This window comes from Rousettus aegyptiacus, unplaced genomic scaffold, assembly GCF_014176215.1.
Source record: "Rousettus aegyptiacus isolate mRouAeg1 unplaced genomic scaffold, mRouAeg1.p scaffold_m13_p_3, whole genome shotgun sequence".
Classification (NCBI taxonomy): domain Eukaryota; kingdom Metazoa; phylum Chordata; class Mammalia; order Chiroptera; family Pteropodidae; genus Rousettus; species Rousettus aegyptiacus.
The window spans coordinates 136,867,670-136,887,104 of NW_023416306.1; the positions used below are offsets into that span (position 1 = coordinate 136,867,670).

At 37.7% G+C, this 19,435-nt stretch overlaps 1 long non-coding RNA gene across 1 annotated transcript in view; it reads left to right on the plus strand.

Moving 5' to 3' along the window:
• LOC107521614 overlaps nt 1-9,572 on the plus strand; it is a 157,250-nt gene extending 147,678 nt beyond the window's left edge. The window contains exon 8 of the long non-coding RNA XR_004950119.1: nt 6,852-9,572. This is a non-coding gene — a long non-coding RNA (uncharacterized LOC107521614). The remainder of the gene's footprint in view (nt 1-6,851) is intronic.
• The last annotated feature ends 9,863 nt before the right edge of the window (nt 9,573-19,435 follow it).

The following is a 19,435-nucleotide window of genomic DNA, read 5'->3' on the forward strand; positions in this document are numbered from 1 at the left end:
TGTACTTAAATTGGAACAATATGGAGAGATTAGCAGTGAACCTGTGCAAAGATTGCATGCAAATTCTTCTATGCTTCTCATTTTACAAAAATGTAAGTTATAGACATGACCTGGATAGGATAAAAGCTATACAGAATATAATGCAATGTAAACAGTAATTATCTAGGGGAATTACAACTGCGATTTTTAAACCTCTTTGTATTTTTAAATTTTTCAAGTAGGGGTATATAAATTAATAATCAGAAAATATAAAATAAGCATTTAAACATAAAAATATGTTTTCATTTATTATTTCAAAATGATAAAATGAGTGATAATTTATTCAAGCTATTTGGCTACCTGAAGAAAAGCAGAATTGACAAAAAGTGAATTAAAATTTTTTCTTTTTGTACTTTAAGTCCTAACACCTCAGAGAAATAACTTTTGAGCCTTTTGAGCAGTGAAAGCTTTTGTAAATATAGAATGTTATGCACTTCCTGCACATAAAGCAGGCAGGAAAGGAACTGCTCTGGTTGGGCAGGGTAGACCATCTGAGCCTTCCCCGAAGTCTTCTGTGACCCTGGAAGGCACCTACACAGAGCCTGGGGCACTGCCGAATAGAGCTTGGAAACCATTGTCTGTTGCTTTGGATTATGAACTAAGCGATTAACTCTTGAAGGCAGAAACCCACACAGTTGATGCCTCGGCATCTAACACAATCCTCTTGACGTGGTGGGTTCTCAATAAATGTTTATTGCACGGCTGCCCAGCTAGCTTATTTTCATCAGCCATCTGGTCTTTATGATGCAGAATAAGATGGCGACAACTTCAAGGTCCTTCTCAAATTGTTTGTTGTGAAATTCCCTGGCACTTGGTAATTCCTCTATGGATCAGGGAGGTGTCGAGAGCCTTAAGTCTTGCTTATGAAGTGAACCACTGAAAATATATGCACACCTGCAATTTTGGCTTCAACTAAGTGAAAAAGCAGACTTACTAAAGTTGCCTGAATTCAAGGTTTGCATTCTGGAAGTGTGTTACGTAACAGTGTTGTTGACTGAATTGTGCACAATAAAATGCATATGATGGGAAGCAGATGGTTATTACAAATATGATATATATGTGCTTTGCAGGTTATCTTGTGCTGGAAAGGTAAAATCTCCAGGAAGATACAGAGTAGGGAAAAGGGCCCAGCTACTGAGACCATGCATGCTTCTTGCCATTTTATAGTTGTCTGATTTTGTACACACATGCTCATTGCATGTGGTTTGTATTCATAGTATAGTGGTTACGAGCCTGGACTCTGAATTCAGACATCTTGAGTTCAAATCTTGCCTCTCCCTCTGACTAGGCATGTCGTTTTGGGCAAGTGAGCTCTCCCCCTCCCTCCGCCCCCCCTTCCCCCCGTGCCTCAGTTCCTTCTTCTGTAAATTGAAATGAAAATGTGCTTCTGAGGGAACCCAAATTAAGACTCATGAACAAAGCACCTTCGGAAACAAACAAAGCATCACTTCTTATATGGTCCCTCCATTCCCTCCACTCTTTATCTGGACACTCTCCCTCTCTGTTTGCGCGCATGGATCTATCACAGTGCTCAGTCCACCACTTGCTCGCTGCTCTTCCTCTCTCTCTCCCTCTGAATTGTAAGGTCTTTCAGAACATGAATTATGTCTCTCACCTTTGTATCTCCAGGACCTCAATAAATGTTTGTTAAATGGATTTTCTGTGGGTTCTGCAATACTCCAGGGAGAATGCCTAAGCTCAGGATATTTTGCAAAATGCCTGTCAAGAGGGACAAGGAAGATGAGTCTGGGGAGTGATGTTCTGGAAGAGAAGCAAGCTGGTAACTTTTCCACAATAAAACTTGACCCCTGTCCATGGGTAAAGCACATGTGTTAGTGTGCTTCAACTTCTCTCTCCAAAGTGAGGATTAAATGACACCCGTTATAATTTAGTGTCAGAAATTTGCTTTGAAACTTCAGTGAGACTCTATATGATTAAAATAGTAGCCACTGTTCCATCATTTAAGTAATCTCATTGGCAAAGACCATGCATTAATCATCACAGTAGAGTATTTTTATATTCACTGAACATCTTTCATTTGAGAACATCACCACGGTTTATAAACATTACCTCAGTGAAGTGCTCATAACAACATCCAGCCTGGTCCTTTACGTGAATTAATAAACTGGAGCCTGAGATTGCTAAACAGCTTGTTCTAAAACATCCAGAGTCAGGGGCAAGAAACAGGTTACCACTAGGCAAGTTAGTAATCAGGAGATAGCCCTGTGTAAATATTTGGGTAGATGAGACAAATAGATCAGACAGGCAGACTCAAAAGGAAAGTAGCACTCTCTCCTTTCTCTGCTCCTCAAAGAAGCAGTCTGGGATTCCCAATGGGGTCTGTAAAAGAAACCTCCACTGAAAAACAGGTTTCATGAATTATGAAAACCCTACAAAATATTTAACATTTACTTTGTGCTGAGCAGCTACTCTCTGTGAATTCCAAAGATGCCCATTCAAGTGGCCCTATATATTTTATGCTCCTGACAATAAAAATAACTGTACCTTTCAGCCAGATAAAGACGAAAGGCGCTACACCTTTATGGGAGACAGATGGGTGAGGCGTACATTAGAACGGCTTCCATTACAGTAAATATGATCCTTCTGTCTCAGCATCTGTTCTGCAAACGTAATGGGAACCTTTCATCAAGACTTGGTGGCACACACACTGGTCAGCAGTTGCCAGTTCCTCTTGCTTATGCCCTGGTGTTAGTGAAGTCCTACTTTGGCCACTGGGTCACCAGCTGAGAGGTACCAGTGACTTTGTCGCTCGCGGACACCAGAGTTGTCTCTCAGCTGGTCCCCACAGAACACCAAAGTCAGTAGCACCACGATACGATGCACAAATAGGAGCACTAGGCACTGGCACATTCTCAATTCAGTTGTGCCTGCTGTGTAGCTTTGGGAAAATCACTTTACTTTGTGTTTCCTAGGCCCAGCTATAAGACGGGGAGTTTCAGACAGATCTGTAATTTTCCATTTGTACCCTGCATTTCAGGAGATTTCCCAGGAGCCACTCACTAAAAAGGTCCCAAAAGGCACCGAAGTCCCCAACCAAGCTGCAACCAGCTGCCTCACTTTTTTTCTCTTTCATATATTGAGTGTTCACGTAAGATTGCATTCGGAAAATAAATGAATAAATAAATAGGCTTCTCATTGCTCCAGAAAAGATATATGAAAATCACTGGTCCTGATATCTGCCTTTCCAACTTTGAAAACATAAAGAAACTCCTTGGATTGTTCTGCTATCCTCTGGTTCTTTTGCATCAGAGCAGAACAGAAATGAATCATGTCAGTGCACGGAGACCTTCCAGCAAAAGCAGTCAGTCAATGGAGGAGCAACCAAGAAGCTTTGTAGTCAACCCTCCCACCAGCACCAGGCCCCATCTGCCATTAAGGGCTCAGCAGAGCTTTCCTGGCAAAGGGTCCTTCGTCCTCTTCTGTTAAGTTCATCGTGAAGGCTCTCTCAATCCACAAGTCCCCATAACGCCTCTCATATTCAGAAACTTACTGTCATGATCACAAATCATTCTTTTTGCGATACACAGAATTAATAATCTGCCTCGTAGGACATGCTGCCAGAATAGCCCTAGAAACATGGTGTTTTGTGTTTCTTTTTCATGCATTTTCTTTAAATGGGGAAAACTAACATGGTATAGTGTCTGAAAGCACAAATTAACTATGGTGCTAGATTCCTTGGTCTTAGATACTAGCTATTGGACTTCTTATTAGCTTTTTTGGCCTTGGGCAAGTTACTTAATTTCCCTATGTTAGTTTACACATCTACTCAAAGAAATAACAATGATAAGAATAGCACCTACCTACTTTTCAGGATTATGACAGTTAAATGAGTTAATACATGTTGACACATGTAAAGTACCTGCCATTTATGAAACGCTATGGAAGTATTTGCTAATTAAAAAAATATGTATATTTTATATATTACATGTGTGTCAGTATATATAAAACATTTTATATATAATTTTTTTATTTTTAATATATAAATTTTAAATATAAAATACATTATATATATGTGTGTATGTACGTGTGTATGTATGCATGCATGCCTATATGCATGCAGAAAGAGAGCCAGTGTTGCACAGGTACTGGGCCAAGTAGTTTATCAATATTGTTTATATCTGTGTATTTATTATATACTCACGAGCAATTATCTCACCCTTATGAATGAGGAAAAAGAACTTTCTCCCCAAACAAATAGTAGATATAAAATTGAGGGGAGAGGGTTCTTTCCTAGCCCCAAGGTCTCATCACAGATCACTCTGCATTGAGAGGTGTATGTCTTAAACATCTCACCTGGCAAAGTCATATCTTGTAATGAAGAACCCACACAACCATTTTTACTCTTTCCTCTAGTTAAAATGTACATTTTCCGTGACTAGAGCAACTGCCAGACCATAAGGATCTAAGAGAGATTTAGCTGCTGTTTCCCAGCTTTGTGACAAGACGTCCTGGGTGGCCACCTGGTTACATGCAGCAGAGTCTGCAGGGAGGTGCCGGCATCGGCTCCTACCAGCTTGTGAGAGCCAGCTGTTACATTTTCAGGAATTTCATAAGCCAGTTGTTAAACTCGGCTACTATTAAAAATTATATAAACTTACAATTAAATAAATTACATTCTAAACAAAGGTAATAAATACTCAACTCATTCTTCCTAATTATTTTACTATGTTTTCCTATTATCTGTGCTCTTGAGGTTACCTACATCTATTGTATCTGGGTAACGGGCACACTATATAACCATGTGCTGCTGCATCACTTCCCAGCTCCATTTCCGGTGGTGTCACGTGGGGAGCCTCATCTCACCATGGTGGGTGTATTTACACCACGGAAATTGGCAGATACTACAAGTCATGGTTTGACTTGTTGTTTTGTTGATTATGTAGACTTACTAATAGGAAAATATTAGTGATGCGGATTAAACTTAAAAGCGTATCGCATGTCCCTCAAGGTATTTGTTAGTTTTTCTAACTTTGCAATGCTGCAGCCGGGCAGACACCACCTTAACAAGAAGATCTAGGTTGACAACACCAGTAATAAGTTACGTGGGGATCATGTACCCTTTTACATGCTTGGTTTGACCCAAGCTACTTTTCCACGCATAGAAGCCACCATCTGCATTCCCTCCCCCTTTGCCATGCTGTGTCTGCTGGACTCACAGTTGCCTGAACCCACTTTTTACCTTCTTGCCTTTTATGCCTGGCCATCACTCTACTCCTGTATGGAGAAATGTCTCCATTCTTCTGTGCTCAGATGAATCTTGCCTCTTTGCCAGGTACAATGTCTGTTCTTTCTCCCTCCTACGTGAAGCTCTCCATGGAGATATCTTCACTCCTCAATCTTGCAACTCCTATATTACTTTTTATATTATTGCTCCCTACAGAACCATTCATTTGACTGATTATATACTATATTGGATTGTTCGATTTTATGCTTATGTGTATGATTTATGTGTTACCCTGTAACATGACTTTTAAAGCCCCCAACAGCCAAGACTAACTGCTTCTTATTCTATAAATCATTCCTGAACCTAAGTATATATTCAGTAAATATTTGTTTTCTGCTTTTAAAAACAAATAGACAGAGACCGGAGTTGATGTTCTAGATTTTATTACTTTCTTCAACATTAACCTTTAATCTGTAAGCAAATTACTTGTCTCTGGGAACTGTTTACTTCTGAGTCTTTCAGATAGAGGCATCAACATCATTATATTCCATATTTGCATAAAACCAGTCATCCATTGGTTTCAGTACCAAAAGCCACAGTTAACCTTCTAACAGTGACCTCAGTAAGAAGACAGAGCTCAGCCCTGGGTTACCCTAAAGCCCATGCAACCTCACGGTGTGAATCTTCATCGACCCAGTGCCTAACACATGGCCAGGCTCTTCATAGGCCCTCAGTAAATGTTGTGAGGCGTGCAACACTGCTGTGAGGTCACTTGGAAAAATGTTTCCCCAGAACAGTTTGGAAAACGCTACGTCCTCCAGACAATGTGTGTCTGCCTCTTCTGTGTCTGCCAAGTACTTGGGTTACACACCTTTCGTAGCTCTCTCGATTTTACGGCAGTATAACCCAATGACAGAGCGCCATTTAGAGGAATCGCAATGTCAAATGATCACAGCCAAGGCCCACTTAGTTTTCTGTTGTGCTTCCAAAAGAACCTGAAGTCCTTTCTGGGAAAGGGTGAGTTGATGGTAAGAAACCGCTCTTCTTAGAGCAATTACTCAACAGTATTTATTTCTTAGGGTTATTTGATTTACAGAAATGTTGCCTTAAAAAAAAAAAAAAGCTAGATAAAAACAGGTTCCACATTACATTTGTATGAGTTGTCCTGAATGGCATAAATTATTTTTCCTGAGGCTATTGGCTCAGAGTCTGAATAAGACACTGGTATTTTATGGGAGCCTAATGCATGGAGGTCATGACTGCCTCTTTGTTCTGTATAATGCCTGACCTACTACTGAGTCTCACCAAATGCTGATGATCTTTAACCCATTCATCAAATTGGAAACTTTTAACTAATCATCTTCAGATATTTCTACCCAGTTTGTCATACCTACTAATTTCATCTTTTTAAAAAAGGTACATCCTCTTGAACTTATCAATAAATGTCATGGTCTCAGAATGGCATTACCAGGTCTTCAGGTCCTGGTTTCCAGCTCTTTCCTAGAAAGTCATTCATCTCCTCTATACCATGTTCAGAGAGCATCTGTGTCCTGGCTGAGGTCATGCCTTGTGAGTCCTTGTCACTACACACTTGCATGACTCCTCTCGTTTTCATTTTTCATTGCAGGCTACTTTCCTCAATGTCGAGCTCTTTAGCTCTGCCAATTTTAGTGAGACCAATAGGAGAGTTGTGTCGTGAGGAACAGAAGAATTGCTACTCCCGGTGAGTGGGGAGAGAACCCAGTTTCCAGCTTTGGGTTGACTGTGTTGTGCCTGGCTGAGGCAATGCTGCCAGCTCCTTGCACAACTAAGTTGGCAAGTCTGTGGAGAACACACCCCGTTCCTGTCTGCCTGCAGGGACTTGTTCTCACAGTACAAATGGCTGTAAATTAGTTTATTCCAAAGGCTACTATCTGGTTATTTTTTTCCTGAACCACATGCTTAAACCAACTTCCTTTGCATAAGCTGCCATTACCCATTCAATATCACTGCTAAAGGAAAAAAAAAAAAAAGTTTTCTTACTTTACCCAGGGCAGTATGTGATTTAGTCCCCAGGACTCAAATCTTAACCCCAATAGTGCTGGATGGTTGGAGAGCGAGTTGTTACATTGTGATGGTTGGATTTTTGGTGGAAAAGTACCTAGGAGGAATTCCTTCTCTGGGGAACAACCTGAGATATTTTCTTTTTAAAACCTCTTTCTATGATTCCTATTTTTGAACACCTATCAGGTCTACATAAATCTCTCTCTCTCTCTCTCTCGCCCTCTCCCTCTCTCCTTTTCCCAGAGAGCAGTCACATTATTTAACTTTTCCTTCTATAACATTCCACTTAAAGGGGTTTTCAGTGCCATTATCCTTCCCCTAAAACTGAGTGTTAAGATTCTCAGCCTTCCAGAATGGGTGAATACTTGCTTTTTCATGAGAAAAATCAATATCCACCACCACAGGAAGTAGGGCAGAGAGCAGATGGACAAAGGGCCTCCACTTCAGCTGAGTAGCAAGATTATTTGTGTGATCAAAAGGTTATGCTTTCCTGCTTGTTTTACAAAAAAAAAAAAAAAGATGCACCAGGCAGAGGAACAAGAGCTCAGATAAGATGAGAAGCATGTGCCAGGTACTCTCCAGTGGAGAGCACAGCCCTGGGAGCAGGCATTCAGCTGGGGGCGTTACTGCTGACCCAGGATGACCCTTGAAACGAAATAAAGATCCCACTTCTGGGGAAGGGAAGAGCTGTGTGCTGTTCATCCACAGGCGGTAGAAACCCAGCCATTCCCCACTGCACATGAACTCTGCAGTTTATGTATTCTGGAAAGTTTTCTCTTTCATGGCTCGGGGAACTGAAAGGACATTTTGAGCCCATTTAGTCATCTTCCGGTTGAGACAGGGAAGCTCAGTACCTCTTTGGTTTAGAGGGCCTGAAAAGGTCTGGTATCTGCCCACCTTTTTAATCCTACTTTAAAAAAAAAATGAGATAAAATTTACATATATATAATCATCCCTTTAAAATATGCTCTATCATCATTTTTAGTATATTTGCAGATCTGTGTAGCCATCACCACAGTCAGTTTTAGAACACTTTCCTCATCTCAAAAAAAACCCCTCATACTGTTTAGCTATCACAGTTCTACTCTTCCACCTCACCCCCTTAGCTCTAAGCGATCACTGATCTAATGGACTTGCCGTCTAGACATGTCATAAAAATGGAATTATATAATATGTGATTATATGATTGTAACTGTCTTTCGTTGCCGGCCTCTTTCATTTCACATGATGTGTGTAAGGGTCACTGCCATTGTGGCATGTGTCAGTGCTTCATTCCTTCTTAGGGCCAAATAACATTCCACATTTTGTGCATCTGTTCATTGGGCGATGAACATTTCTGCTGTTTTTCATTTTTGTCTATTATGAATATTGTTGCTCTAAACATTTGTGTATATGTCTTTATGTGAATATAAGCTTTCATTTCTCGCAGAGCAAAATTGCTGGGTTATATGGTAACCGACTGTATGTTTCACTTTTTGAAGAAGCACCACAAACTATTTTCCAAAGTGCCCATACCATTAAAAAAAAAAAAAAAAAAAAAAAACAGCAACAACCTCACTAACAAGGTAGGAGAGTTCTAATTTCTCCACATCCTTGTCAAGACTTATTGTTGTCTGTCTTTTTAAATTTTGGCCACTGAGTGCGGGTGAAGTAGTGTCTCATTTTGGTTTTGATTTGCTTTGCTTTGAGAGTAACGATGCTGAGCATCTTATCATGTGTTTATTGCTCATTAGTAAATCAGCTTTGGAGAAATGCCCCTATTTTTAATAGTTTTTGGAAAATATTTTAGTTTCTAGCTTTGATCACTAATAAAACAGCCTAGCAGTCTTAGGGAGAACATTTTTGCATGGTGGCGTGATATAGGTAATGGAGTTTCTTATTCGTTTGGATGGGTTTTAAGGAAAGACTTAATTTTTTAGACAAGTTTTAAATTCACTGAGAGCTCCTGTATACCACTTGTCCCTATACGTGCACATCTTCCATAAAAGTAAGAGGGTTTATTTCTGGACTTTCAATTCCATTCCATTGGTCTCCATGTCTGTCTTCATACTAGTACCATGCCGTCTTGATTACTATAGCTTTGTAGTAAGTTCTGAAATTGGGAAGAATCTGTCTTTCAACTTTTTCTTTTCTATTCTTTTTTGGCTATTCCGAATTTCTTACATTTTTATATAAATCTTTGGATCAGTTTGTCATTTTTTGCAAAGAAATCATCTGAGATATTGCTAGGGAAGGTGTCGAATCTGTATATCAGTTTAGGGAGTATTGCCATCTTAGCAATATTAAATCTTCCAGTACATGAATATAGGATGCTTTTCCATTTATTTAAATATTCTTTAATTTCTTTCAACAATGTTTTGTAGTTTTCAATGTACAAGTCTTACACTTCTTTCGTTAAATTTATTTATAAGTATTTTATTCTTTTTAATGATATTGTAAATGGAATTGTATTTTTAATTTCATTTTCAAATTGTTCATTGCTGGTGTGTAGAAATACAATTGGGGTTTATACATTGATCTTGTATCCTGAAACCTGGCTGAACTCACTTATTAGTTTTAATAGGTTTCTTTTCTTTGGTGGATCTAGCTCTACTCTGCACTACTCTCCCGCCTTGTTCTCTGAATTCTGCCCTCTCTGATCTTTCAGTTTCTCTAACATGCCAAGCCTCCTTTAGTTACAGGGCTTTGGTACATGCTGTTCTCTCTGACTAGATCTCACCCTTTTCCACCTGGTTAACTCATCCTTCACTTCTGTTTCCTTGGATTGTCCCCATCTGAGTCCATGTCTGGTCCTTTTTGCAAGCCACCATTATGCTGTGTTTTTCCTCAACATTTTCCTCAGCTTATTTTCTCATTTGTGTTGCACCTTGACGGTTTCATTATTCCTCAACAGTCTATAAACCCATTTGATTTTTCTCAGTATTATAATTCTCATCACTAAGCCTGGTACATAGTAGATGCTTAAAAAGTACTTGAATGAATAAATGAATGAATGAATGAATGAATGAATGGTTAGCACTGGAGAAATATGGCCATCATTTAAGAACTTTGGGCGGGTGGTGTGGGGTAATGAAGGAACAAATCGAAGGTGGGGCACATACCATCCGTATAACTGATCTGGCCTCCTTCTGAGGAATTAAATTCTGGAATGGAATGTGGTTGTCTCAGGAGAGCAGAAGCATTGAATCTGTAGCCAGTAACATGCTTGGAGTTTTTTTTCTTTCACATTAAATCTCCTTACTTGGTGGTGGGAAACCCAAAAAGGAAGAACTAGCCATCTGAGTCATTTTTAGATGAATAACCACAGTCTGTCTTCTTTTTTGCTTCTCACCTTTCCTGAGGTACAGATGACTTGTGTGTGAAGCAGGGTTGAGGGGGCAGTTGAAAAGATTCATCTCTTTTTCTTGCCAAATTAATTCACTCTAACAAAAATAGGGAAATCCCCAACCAGCTGTTCCAGTGACTAGCAAGAAAAATATTTCCTTGTAACACTGCAACAGAAAATAAACAGTGGGCTGGCCCTCCTGGTAGAGTGCTCTGGAGCCTTCAGTAACTGCCCATGCTCAAATGTTCCATAGCTATCAGTGACAATAGTGAGCACAGGTTTTGTTTTATTTTATTTTATTTTTTATTTTTTTCTCTTAATCAGAATTCTCTTAGAAGTCTGGGTTCAGCTCTGGCACTTCAGGTGGAAGTACGAAGGTTAAGTGTGATAGAGAAGAGAAGACTAGCTAGGGGGTCTGGAAGATGAAGCAAAGATGAGATAAGGGGTCTGGAAAATGAAGCTTCGTTGGTGTGTACTGAACTTTCTGTTCTATTCTTGGAATCCATGTTTCAGTTGCCAGGCAGGACAGAAGAAAAATGTTCACATGCAGTTTAAGAAAGTTGAGAGGTAGAAATTTTTTCACTTGGAGCTATATTTCAGATGATTCTTACATATCTGAAATGGGGTTTGCTCCAGGATATTTGAGATCTTTTAGATATAGTGAAACATTACATCATGAAGCTACAAGACTATCACAGTAGGAAATGCTCTGGTTTGTCTGTATCTTCCCATTATCTAGCACAATGCCTGGCTCAGAATAGAGATTCAATGTAAATGGGACGGGACATCTTAAATAAGACAATGCATTTACTTTCTTAAACTGATATGTTAGGGTAAACAGCATGCAAAAGCTACCCTCCCTTATCTTCTTTCCTGTTTCAGAACACCTCTCTAACTTCTAGTCTCTGTCAGTAAGGTAGATGTGAGGTATCTGAGACCAGAAATTTCTAAGTGTTTGTGGGCAAGTTTCCAATTGCTGCCTAACAACATTCCCTGGGACACCTCCAACTCAGAACAACTTTGAGTTTAATAATTTGTAAACTGTTTGTTCTACCTATAAATGGGTCAAGATCATCGAACTTGGATTTTCTTAGGTTTTGTCTACCCTAAAGCATTGCCTATCATTTATATGCTGTTTTATTTCATAAATATTTGTTGAGCATTGACTAAGGACTCTTCTAGATTCAGGGGAAATGACAGTGTTCACTGGTGTTTATTTTTTTTTATTCAAGACACAAAACTTCTGTTCTCATGGAGCTTATATCCTGATAGAACTTATTTTAAGCTCAAGCTGTTTTAGAGCTTGGAATCTAGAGATTGAGTTCGATTATTTTTTCTTTAACATTTATTAGTGTATGACCTTGAACAAGTCCCTTAACCAATCTAAGACTTCTTTTCTTCATTATAGAATAGAATAAAAATTAGTACGTATCTCCTAGGCTTATTCTGAGAATTAAATTGGAATGGACGTGGGAGGGAGAAGGCAGAAAGAAGTTGAAAAAGAAAACACCCAGTGGCTTTTCAAGGATCCTGACTATGCATGGATTTGACCAGAGGTCAAAGGAGATTTCTTGTTAGCATGTGGACATGTGTGTATGGCTTTAGGCAGTGAGGAAAGAAACAGCAGGAAGAAAACATGTTGGAAACATGAATGAGGGGAAAGGTATGATTTCAAGGGCAGAGGAAAGATGAGCCTTGATCAAATAACAAGCCTGCGACTCCAGGTGTCTTGGGGAAAAGTTTCGAGTGAGGAGACTGCACATGCTTATGTAACCAGGCCTTAAAGTTCTTAACAGTTTTCCATCTTAAGAAGTAGAAACTTTGAAGAGTAATGTATGATGATTCAGACATTTTCCTTGCTAAATAAATTATGTGATATGAGGTTTTTATCATGGAAGCAATTTAAATATCTGTAGAAAAAGTATACCAGTGTTTCTTAAAGTATTTTCCTATGACCACTTGCATCAAAACTTCTGGGTACTTGTTAAATCTAAAACACTGAAATAAAAACTTAAAAAAAAAAAATCTGCATACTCCTGGGACCCACACCAGGTACCCCACAATAGAATCTCTGGAAGTTGGATTTAGAAAACATATTTTTTTTTTTATTTTGGTAAAATACACATAACATAAAATTTACAGTTTTAACTGTTTTAAAGTGTAAATTCAGTAACATTTAGTACATTCACAATGTTGTGCAACCATCGCCACTATTTAGTTCCAAAATATTTTCATCACCCCAAAAGGAAATCTCACATCCACTAAGTAATGACTCCACATTCCTTCCTCCTCCGGCTCATGGCAGCCACTCATCTGCTTTCTGTTGCGATGGATTTGCCTGTTCTGGACATAGCCTCTAAATGGAATTCTGTAACATGTGACCTTTTATGTCTGCCTTCTTTCACTTAGCCTAAAGTTTTCAAGATTCATCCATGTTGTAACACATCAGTACTTCATTTCTTTTTATGATTGAATAATGTTCCATTGTATGATATACCACATTTGTTTATCCAGTCCTTAGTTGATTGCTATTTGGGTTGTTTCTTCTTGCGGCTATTGGGAATAGAGTCTCTAAGAACATTTGTGCACATATGTGTTTGGACACTTGTTTACAGATTCTTTGGGTTTATATTTAAAGATGGAAACATTGTCACATGGTGATTCTGTATTGTTATTAAGGAGCCACCAAACTGTTGTGCCCAGCGGTTGTGCCTTTGATGTTCTCACCAGAAAATATGCATGTTCTAATTTCTCCGCATCCTCATCAACACTTGTTAAGTTCTATTTCGTTGTTGTTTTTTTTGTTGTTGTTTTTTAATTCTAGCCATACTAGTGAGTGTGAACTGGTATTTCATTGTAGTTTTGATTTGCATTTCTCTGAGTGATGATGCTGAACATCTTTTCATGTACTCACTGGCCATTCAGATATCTTCTTTAGAGAAAAATCTATTCATGTCCTGTGCTCGTTTTTTTATTGGGTTGTTTGCCTTTTTGTTGTTGAATTGTAGAAGTTCTTTATACTTTCTCTATACTTTCTTTCTCAGAATTATGATCTGCAAGTAGTTTCTTTTCTTATGTGAGTTGTTTTTTTACTCCCTTGATAGCTAGTGTTCTCTAGTGAACAACAGATTTTGATTATGATGAAGTCCAATTTCTTTCTTTCTTTTGTTGCTCATGGGAAAGCACCCTGGTTTATTATAATTTTTATGATTATGATTATACACTACAGCAATACAATCTTGTACTGAGTATTACCAGGGTACTACTGTTGAGCATAGTATATTCCTAATAGCTGGATTTTCTTTAGCTGTGTGTATCTAAAAGTAGCAAAGAAATTATACACATTTTATTAAAAATGTGTATAATTTGATTAAAAGATACTTAAATACCTTTTATATAAATATTGTTTCACTTTTAATTTTGATTCTAAAAAACTTCCATGCATTATTTAGAAGGGTTAGAGACAAAACAACAAGCAACTAAGCCTGTTTAGCCATCATTATCTAACTGTTCTAGTTCCACTGTTCTAAACATTTAGTTTTATATAATCAGTTTGTATTTCACATTTATTTCATTCCCCCCAAATTTATTGAGCATCTACCATATGCCAGACAATGTGAAAAGCACAAAAGAGAGAGAGAGATGAAAAGATATGTTCTGTGTTCTTGTGGATCTCATAGTCTGGCAGAGAAAAAAACTTGGGAGCCAGAAAAAGTCACACTGTATTGGAGGTTTCTATAAGAGAATAAACCAAAGTGCTGTGGGGATATAAAATAAAGAGTCCCTAACTGTGTGTATCCTTTAGGTGATGGGGTCTCGAAAGAGGTCTTTTGAGCAAGGGAGTTCCAAGAACTAATTTAATTTTTAAGACTATAATTCTGGCAGTAATGTGAGAGTAGATTGGACTAGAATGGACAAAAAGAAAAAGGTCAATAATAATGAGGGTTTGGACAGTGAATTCTCTCCATCTCCTTTTAGACAGCCCTTAGAAATGTTCTACAATGTTTTAAATATTGATATGAGGTAGGTTTTCTTAAACTTTTAACCTAGAAAACTTCGAATGTATATAAAAACTCTTTGACTAGTAAACAAATTCCATGTATCCAACAACATAGATTCAACTGTTAACAACCATAACTAATTTCATTTTATCTATGTTCTATGCCCACTTCTCCCTTCCCAAATATTTTGAAGCAAATCTCAGATACTATATTGTTTCATCCATAAGTATTGTATTATGTATGTAACTCGAATAATTAAATCTTTTAAAAATACAATCTCATTAGGATTATCCTACCAAAATAAAGCGAATAATTTAATAGTATGAAGTTTTAAAATTCAAGAATTTACATAAATATTTACATATGAAATTCTATCTTATTTTCTATAGAGAAGTTTTTTTTTACTTAATATCTTTGGTAAGGGTGATCAAGTTTCCTAAAAACTAAAATGATGTTTCTTAAAATACACAAAATATATAATTCTTAGAGCCACATTAGTTATTAGCTCTTTTATTACATGTATTTAGTAGGGAAGTTTCTACTTTATTTGTTGTAATTTTTTAAATTTTATTTTATCATTAGTTTCAAGTATACAGTACATGTAAATTTATAGTTTGAAAATAGTGTATATAGAGTTGTTGAGAAATTTCAGCTTTGAGATTTTTTTTCTCAGTAATAATTCCTCACATTTGTGTAGTGCCTTGAATTTTCTAAAGTGCTTTCATGTCTGTTATTTTCTAGTAAACTCTGATAGCTCTGCTGTGCAAAGATGTCTATTATCTCATGTTTACAATTGTTATCAGTTTTACTTTGTTGTAGTTTTCAGGCTTGGATTGAAATAATAAACAATATATGCAAAATCCTTTACTTGTGAGCCAAGAGAGACTTTTTGGTCAAACCTACATGGGTGATGAAAGGAAATTACTGTGATAACATCTTATTAGTTATAATTTACTTAATTTTCCATAGTATGAGAATATTTGATATTTATCCATACACACACACACACTATGATTTTAAATTCATGGTTATAATTTAGTAATTTTCATGGGTTCAAGTGCACACATAAATTTTCTGGAAACTTTTTGGAAAGGCTTTTAGGAAGATTAATCCACACATATTAGCACAGTGTTTAGGGCTACAACATCCTGATAGATCATTCTTTATTGGTGCTCCATTTTTTTAAAGTCATTTCTTCAGTTTTCATTAACATTCCCAGACATACTAGACATAGAAAGATTATCTTCAAAACATTCTGTAGCTGCACTTGGTGACTGTTAATCAAAGATGTTGATATAAATGTCATATTTAATATAGATTCTTGCTCCTTACTCATAAAATATAGAAAAGTCAAGAGCTGTTTAAAGCTGTCACTAAGTATAATTTATCTGAATACAAAGGATTTTTGAAATATCTTTACATTCTCATATGCTTTTCTCAAACAAGTGGTGAAAAACTGCCCCATAATTAGAAAGGAGTGCAGAAATTGAGAGTGTGGTCTCTGGGGTAGGATAAACCTGGGTTGACAAGCCGCTGGATCTGAGTAAACTGCACAGTCCCTCTATGATTCAGGTTCCTCCAGTGATGTGCTGGAGTCTGTTAGACTGATTCCCTAGGGCTGATTGTTAAATATGCAAGAATTTTTCCAGCCAGTGTTTAAACCATTGGCTCCTTGAAATCAGCCATGGTGGTGTATTTATATCATAGAAATTGGTGAACTCTCTAAATTAGGGTTTTCTTCCCATTCCCCAGAGCTGTTTTACCAGGACGCCACTGCCAACCAGATAGCTCTAATGGTAAAAAGAGCTAGCGTCTATCAAGTACTTTGTACAGTGTTCCCCAAAAAGAAAGCATTCGGTAAACACTAGCTGCTGCCACTGCTGCTACTTCTACTATTCCATAAAAAACTAGTGAAACCAACCTTCAGTTGCTTACTTATCAAATTGATAAGTCATCTACGATTTATAATTAGCAGCACACCAGGGACTATGCTAGGAAAGAAAAACCAAACCAAACAAAAAAGGAATGAAAGCCTAATCAACTCATTGTGGTACTTACTAATATCGTCAACCTTTATTTTCATAAAACATTTGATGAGAGAAGGAAAAGGATGAAAGTTGTGAAAAAAAATGAAAGCAGGAGATTATATCTAAATTTAAAAATGCTCACTCTTGTTTTCCTTGAGGCAGCTCATTGAAATTTCATGATAAATAGCAAATGACAAAATAAATAATGAACAATTTTAAACATTTGGTAGAAAAATCTGACAGTTCTTCAGGTAGGTACTAGATTTATCAGAACGATCACTGTATAAGTTATAAAAATGTCTAATCACTCTATTGTACACCTGAAGCTAATATAATATTGTATGTCAATTGTAGTTGAAAAAATTAATTAAAAAAAAGAAAAACAAAAATCTGACAATTCTGGATTTCTGTAACAAATAGAATTCCTGACACATATTATCTTATGCCAAAAAATGAATTATTGGTTCCAGAAATAAAATTCTAGGGGCAGGTCTGTTTTTCAACAGTGATTGCTGCAGGGCTCAATTAGTCAGTTTCTCTGCCTTCAGCTTTGTTAGCCCCGGTTCCCAACCTCCATGTGGCAGCTGGTCCAGGAGCTCCAAAGTCCACCTTTAAAGTTTAAAGGTCTTTCCAAAATCATGTATCATCTTCACCATTAAATATGATACACTGAATAATCTTGTGGTAGTGCTGAGGAAATATCATATATAAGAAGAGTATTTTGCCAGAGAAGAGGCATGTCTGTAAGAATTTTGGAGGGTGGGCATATTTCCCAAAGACTTCAAGATTACATGGATTTGGCAATGTGTGTGGCCCTGAAGAAATATTATCATTCTTTTGTAATTCAACTAGAAATGGTACCAATCCAAAGTTTGTAAATGGTATCATGTAACATTCATTTGAAATAACAGAAATGTTAGAGATATTGCCACAAATTTATCTTTTACTATAAAATAAAATGTGTGCCCAACATCATACATTGGAGGTCATTATCAGTTTCTTTTCTCCTTTGAAAGAAGGACACCCAAAGATTTTGGGATCTTAGAAAGAAAGAAATTCCCATTATTTGCAAAAGTATCATTAAGGCTGTGCAACTGTGGCACCAAGAACAAGTGCCACTTTATAGAAAAGTTTAAAAAAGAGACATTGCCAGAAAATAAATAAGAGTGCTCGTGGTTGCTAATCTCTAGAAGTAGTGTAAACATATCTGGCTTCTGTCCCCATTTTTTTCCTGGGACCTTTTAAATGAAAGGTTAGTAATTCTTTCTTAATCACCCACAAGCTGTTAGGTACCCCATGGCTTGTAGCCATCAGAATTAATTGCAGGTGCTTCTGCGGGTCTGCAGCACAGGGTAAAGTGATCATGATGGATTCCTGACACAACCTGGCAGGCTTAGGGTAATTAGCTCTGGATCCCCTCGCCTTGTTCTGAAGTGCTTCTAATTCTCAGTGGATTTCTGAAGCCACAGTTTGCCATTCCTGAGAGAAAATTGAATAAGCTCTGTGAAATAGAAAAAAAAATTGGATCGAATTCTTAATTGTTGAAAGGGGAAGTGTGGGCGAAGATAAGGGAAATTTGAGTTAAAGCCTAATGTGCTTCTGCAAAGCTGTTTCCCTGTGGCAGGAAAAGAAAGGCGAATTTGCTGTTGGTATATTTACCCTCGATTTCATGAAGAGAAACTTTCTGGTGTTCAGAAGTCTAGACTTCAATATCATTTGGTGTACTATAAATCCTTGCCCTTCATGGTGTGGTCCAAGAACCAGCAACATCAGCATCATCTAGGAGCTAAGACTTGCAAAATCTGGCCACCTCAGCCCCGAATCAAAATCTGCATTCAAACAAGAACACCAGGTAATTTGTATTGATATTATCATTCAAGAACCACTGATACAATGCAAACTTGTGATGCTTAATCCATTTAGTGAGATTATTCTGCCTATGAGGCATTTATATTCCAGGTATGCTTGCAAGCAGACCCCACAAAAGGAAGCAGGTATTGTTCTCTGGCAGAGTATGCTCTGAAAGCAGGGATCATGTCCTCCTGGTATTTGGACTCAGGGAACCTACTTCTGTGTATGACATATTGAGGTAGATGGATGGATGGATGAGTGAAAAGCATGGTATCCTTCTCCCTACCAAAAAAAAACTTAGAAGAAGTGAACATAAATCAAAGCAGAATTTGTTTTTAGTTCTTACTTAGGAAGGTCTTGCTTAATATTGTGATCACAATACAGTATAACATGTCAGGCCAATAAAGTCTTATTTTAGGATATGATTGGATATTTCTAGGCTCCCAACAGCCCTTAGAGCCAGATTTGGGTTGTGGAAAGGTGCCTTCCAGCAAAGAAGACCATCTTCCCTTCCCTGAATTCATCTGACAATCTACATTTGTGCTCCAATTGCTATGACTTTTTTTTTTCTGGCTACGCCCTCTCTCCAGTTCTACAGTATAAACCTTTTAGAGACAGCCTTAAACATTGACTCTCCTGCACCCAGCCCAGGTCCACCAACCTGAACCGCCACCATAATGGTGCTCATGCCGTGTCTGCCAATGATGAGAGCCATGTGATAACGCGAAGGAATTTACTCGGAGAGGAACAATCTGTGTCCTCCCTTCCTCATCCTTAATTTTACTTGTTCACTGCTACCATTTCTTTTGGAGGTAGAAAGGATGTCTTTTTACTTCATTCGAAATCTTATTTCATTCAAAAATTTGTTGGAAATTAGAGCCAGTTAAATGTCATAAGAAGTGGGTGGCTCCTGCTTCTCTGACACATGATGAAAATGGCATTTGTGCCTGTGTGTCAGCACTGC